The sequence below is a fragment of the Zingiber officinale genome, chromosome 2B (genome assembly GCF_018446385.1).
Source record: "Zingiber officinale cultivar Zhangliang chromosome 2B, Zo_v1.1, whole genome shotgun sequence".
Taxonomy (NCBI): domain Eukaryota; kingdom Viridiplantae; phylum Streptophyta; class Magnoliopsida; order Zingiberales; family Zingiberaceae; genus Zingiber; species Zingiber officinale.
This window is the reverse complement of record NC_055989.1, coordinates 31,716,263-31,722,262: the sequence shown is the minus strand read 5'-3', so window position 1 is coordinate 31,722,262 and position 6,000 is coordinate 31,716,263.

Genomic DNA, 6,000 nt, shown 5'->3' with positions numbered 1-6,000 from the left:
TTCATCGGGAGGCCAAAATCAATTCCTCCTCTCGGTCCTTATTATAGCATTTATAAAGTCTTATATCCACCAAGTCTACTTCTTACCCAAGTAATGGGCCGGACACATCCTTGCTTGGTGCAAGGGGGCCGGCCAAGCATTAGCTTGGAGCCCAAGAAGTGGTCGGCCAAAGCATGGCTTGGTGCCCAAGCTAGAGGTCAGCCACTAGGATTAAAAGGGGATTTTATTTTTATCAAAATCTTTCCTTTTATAGTCATCCACATAGTTTTAAAAGAGAGTTTTAAATTTTTAAAATCTTTCCTTTTATAGCTATCTACAAAGGATTAAAAGAGATATTTTAATTTTGTTAAAATCTTTCCTTATTTATAGTGTTTAAAAGAGAGATTTTAATTTTGATAAAACTTTTCTTTTTTGTAACCATGATTTAAAAGAAAAGTTTTAATTTTAATATTTCATTTTTGTAGTCATCTACAATGTTTAAAAGAGAGAGATTAATTTTTAAAACTTTCCTTTTGTAACTATCACAATAGGAAATTTAAAAGAGAGAGATTTCAATTATTATTAAAATTTCTTTTTTTGCCATGACCAAGGATTATAAAAGAGAGGTAAATGGTGCCTTATGGGGTAACACGACCTAAGTCTCCTCTTCTATTCCTTAGTGGTCGGCCCTTTTTCTCCCTTTCTCCCTTGAGGCCGGCGAGACCTCTCTTCATCCTTAGTGGTCGATTGTTTGGTGGAGAAGAAGAATAAGGAGGCCTCTTCACCTTGTTTTCTTTCTTAGGGCCGGCGGCACATCAAGTGGCATCTTCTTGTGGTCGGTTGCTTGGAGAGGAAGAAGAAGAGAAGGAAGTTTCCTATTTTAGTTTCCCTTGGTGGCCGAATTTCTTGGAGGAGAAGAAGTTGTTTAGGTGGATTTTATCTTGGTAGATCGTCGCCCACACGACGTCCAAGAGGAGGAGAGAAATACAGCAGAAGATCAAGAGGTCTTTGTTTACAAAGAAAGGTATAACTAGTTCTTAATTTCGTAGTGAAACTAGTCTTTCTTTGTATGGATCCTGAAATACCAACACAAGAGGCTAGCGATTTCATGTTTCATTTTTTATGTTTCGATTTAGTGTTTTGATCTTATGCTTCTATTGAGGTCTCTGTAGTTAAACCTAGGGTTACTGTAAGAAGTTTAAATATCCAATTTCTTTGAAAGTCTTTGTCTAGGAAGTGGTGGATGATCCCATACCCAAGAAGGTCGAGTGTCTCGCCATGTTTAACCTGGAAGTCAATCCTTGAAATAGATATTTAATCAACTTCTGTAACATGGGATGAACTTGGATTAATAATGTTAAGTATCATTTGCAATCCAAATTTTAACTACTGAAGAACACATGAGTTGAACTTGAAGTAAAAATGTTAAGTTTCGTTTCCAATTCAAGTTTAACTCATGAGGAACGCATAGGTTGTTAGGAAAGTTCTGTGCTTGTACAAATTTTTGTACAGGGGAAGCAAAACGGAATTCTGAGTAGCATCCAGCAGAGATAGGGTGATAGTATATTATAGGGATGACTAGAGTCATCTCTTATAAGGAATGTGGCGATAGGGTGATAGTCATAGGATTAAGTCATTATTGGTTTGGTGTTTGGATTTTTTATATTAAAATAGAGGGTTTGTGTTGGATTTGATTCTAAGACTAACAATTAAAAAGCAATGTGAATAATTAAAATCAACCTAACTACCTACGATTGTGAAGAATTAAAGGCAACATAAAGTAAAACATTTAACAAAACTAAGCATTTAATGAAAGCTAGTCTAATCTAACCTAATTGCATCCAAATAAATGACAAGAACTTAAAACATTAAATGAAATAGACATAAAAGTAATTAAAGGAATTGAAATTCATTAACAAATGTAAACAAAGTGTAAGGGGGCATTTAAACAAACACATGAAAAAACATAAAAACTACACTAGAGATAAGTGTGGAGATCTCTTCCTTCGATGGATAGTTGGTTGCGGAATGAACCAATCTTTGATAACATGAAGCTTATGGATGAAGGTGGAAGTGCCTCTCCTAACCCAGATGAGTGCTCATCGGTGGTGGATTTCGACGATGAAGATGGGAGTGTCTCTTCCTAACCCACTCGAGTGTTTGATGCAGAATGAACCAAACTTTGATATCACAAAGTTTGTGGATGAAGAGGAGCTTCTCCAAATCTTGTCAAGCTCATCAACGGAGGCAGATGCAGTATGGATGATAGTGAATCTCCTAACCCAAATGAGTCCTTGTGGTTGATGGTGGCCACTGGAGATGGAGGTGGAGAAGGAAGAGCCTCTCCTAAACTAGATGAGGGCTTGGATGGAGGTGGAGAAGGAGAAGGAGCCCTCTCCCAAATCTGAATTTGGTGGCTCAAAATTGGGGATCTTCACTCAATGAATTTGGTGTTTGCTTTTATATCTTGGGCGACACAGTTGTGCCAAAAGCACAACCCAACTCTCATTTGCTGGTAGTTGTGTTCCACTCAGCAACATAAGGAATAGTGGAAACTATGACCCAACCGTGATGAAAACACATGATTGTGTTAAAAAAAAACATGATCATATTTATTGTTGATTCCCCCTCGACACGACAATGCTAAAAAGCATGACCAAGTCATGTTAGCATCTTTTGGGAGTCTTTACTCAAGTTCCAAGCCTGAACAGAGTGGGACATAGCCAGGCTATGTTAGGGGATACTACCAAACTGTGTTGGCTTCTATTTTATGTATTCAAGCCCTCCTCTGATGCCTATAAAATAAGGTACATTTACATTTTAGTAAAAAGTTTATCAATTAGTATGGATTTGAAAAAAAAAATTTAAAATAAACCCTTACTCATGAAATATGATATAAACATATAATTAAATATACGAGAGAGTAAAAACATTAAGTATAATAGTAAAATAATGTATCAAAATGGTTGTTATCAATTTCCCCTATAACCTCAAGATCTCAAAAGGGTACTGATCCGGTGATAAGGACGGGGGATCCTCGTCGGCGGAGGGTCAACGACACGTGGAGGTCAAAAGTCAAGAAAGTCAACTCAGAGACCTACCGACCGGGCACCGCATGCCGACCGGCCATGAATCCCCCGGACCGAATGAGAGACAACCCGACTAGGGGTCGGGTTTCCGATGCTCAAGGTAAAAAGGTTTCAAGGGTCGAGCGGGCTATCCGTTCGGCCGACACACAAGGCAACAAAAACAGGGGCAGTCTCATCCGAGCATATGACCGATGGTGATATGCCTGCCGAGCGGCCGATCCGCTCGGCCCTGGAACAGACAGGGAACGCAAGAGGACAAAGGAGACAAAGGATAATATCATCCTCAAGACACCTGCCACCGACAAACAGCAGAGTTGGCGGCCGAGCCGTACATAGAATCATACAGCGGAAGCTTCCACCATCACATCCGGGATATGCTCGGACGATTGCGGAATGGCGCCAGAGGTACTTTTCTGACACAGGCTTGTTAAGGTATGTTTGGGGAAGCGTGCACGCATCGAGAAACGTGCCCGCGCTTCCCCGGGGTCCTATATAAAGACCCCAGACGTCGACGAAGGTAGACACATCTCTACTATAGCCTCATTACGCTGCCTCTCTCGTTGCCGGACTTGAGCGTTGGAGGGTCGTCGCCGGGAAACCCCTCCCGGCTCGGCTTCTTTGCAGGTTCGTCGAAGAGCTACACCACCAGTCGAAGACAGCGGAGCGTGCCACGTCCCCAGCGTCCGTCGACTCAGCGCTCGGACAGGATCAAATTGGCGCCATCTGTGGGAACGCACCTGAATCTGAGCCAAGGAGATGGAAGAAGCTGGACGTCAACTTATGGTGACGCTCTCTCCCGAGGAGCTCGAAGCACTTGTCCAAGCGCGAGCCGCAAAAATCGTGGAGCAGCAACAGAAAGCTCAGGCTGAGCATGCAGCGCAGCAGGCGACATCAGCCTCGGGGGGCCGAGCACCGCCCGAAGACAGGCAGGAGCAGCTCTCAATATGGGGGAAAAACAAGGGGTCGGCCGGCACTCAGATGGGAGCGCCACCCGCCCCGATACCTTTTCATCGGGCTCTGTTCCAGACGCCCTCGGAGGTAGCGCAAGCTAACCAAGACAAGGGATCTTCACCGGACGAAGCGCCCATCCGGGACGTCAGAAAAGGAAAGGCGCCCCGATCGGACGCGCCTCCCGAGCGGACCAACCGGCAGTTCTCAGACACCATTATTCGCGATCCACTGCCGAGGCATTATGTGCCCCCTGCGATCGGGGAGTACAACGGGACAACTGACCCAAACGATCACCTGGGTAAATTCGACAGCACCGCCACTCTACATCAGTACACAGATGGTGTAAAATGCCGAGTGTTCCTCACCACACTTTCGGGATCGGCGCATCGGTGGTTTCGAAGACTGTCGGACGACTCCATCACAAGTTTCAAGGAATTCTGAACGGCGTTCCTCCATCATTTTGCAAGCAGTAGGCACCACCAGAAGACAAGCGTCAACCTGTTTGCCATCAAGCAAGGAGCGAGGGAGCCGCTCCGATCGTACATTCAGCGCTTCAACTAGGTGGTCATGGACATTCCAACGGTCACCTCGGAAACCATGGTGAACGCGTTCACGCAAGGGCTCATGGACGGTGACTTCTTCCGATCGCTCATCCGGAAGCCGCCTCGGGACTACGACCACATGCTGCATAAAGCCAACGAATACATCAATGTGGAGGAAGCCCAGGCGGCGAGAAGAAAAGAAGTCCAGAGCGACCAACCAGCTCCAGCTGAGCGGAAGCAGCCCATCAGTCACCAGCCACCCAGAGGACCACGAGCCGAAGCCGCCCGTCCTCACCAACACACTCGGCCGCACGCCATCCAGCAAGTCGCGGCTGATCGGCCCAAGCCCAAGGGGAAGGTATGGACCCCAATGTTTTGTTCACTCCATCAGTCGGCCACTCACAATACCCGAGACTGTCGGAGCCTACCCCGCATCACTCATCCCGCACCAAGGAGTTACCGCCGCTGATCGCCTTCACCAGATCGGCAACATCGACAATGAAGCCCCGCGCAAAGGATAGAAAGGCGATCCCCCGAGCGGCATCACCGTCAGCAGTGCAGAGCCCACCACCGAGTGTCAAATGAACGACCTCGACCTTCCGCTCGGGAGGAGGAAAATAGGGGCAACACATCTCGGGGAGAAATCAACCTCATCGCCGGGGGCCCGACCAGCGGAGATTCCAACAGAGCCAGAAAGGCACACGCAAGGCAGTTGACGATCCATGCGGTCGGCTGCAGCAAGGAAAGGGCGAGCGGACCCGAGATTAGCTTCGGGCCCAGGGACCTCCAAGGAGTTGAAGTCCCTCACGATGACGCCCTGATCATTCGAGCGGTAATAGCCAATTATACTATTCACCGTGTTTTCATTGACACAGGCAGCTCGGTCAACATAATATTCAAGAAGGCTTTCGACCAACTGCAAATTGATCGAGCTGAATTACTGCCAATGACGACCCCCCCTCTACGGATTCACGGGGAACGGAGTTTTGCCGATCGGCTAAGTCCGACTAGCTATCTCGTTGGGCGAGGAGCCACTCAGAAGGACAAGGACCACCACCTTCATTGTGGTGGATGCTCCTTCTGCATACAACGTCATCCTGGGGCGACTGGCTCTCAACGAGTTCCGGGCGGTCGTCTCTACCTTCTGTCAGAAGATCAAATTCCCGGTGGAGGATCAAGTAGGGGAGGTGCAGGGAGACCAGCTGGCCGCTCGAAGATGCTACGTGGAGATGGTCCGAACTGAAGCCAAGTCCGCTCGGAAAGCGCCGCGGGTCGAGGTACATGCTATTACTAAAAAGCCACCTTCTTTAGTTTATGAAGAAAAGGAGGAGGTGCAGATTGACCCTTCCCGACCAGAGGCCACCACCTTCATAGCATCCGATCTGGAGGAGAAGCAAAAAGAGAAGTTGATCAAGTGCTTGCGGCGAAACTGCGACGTC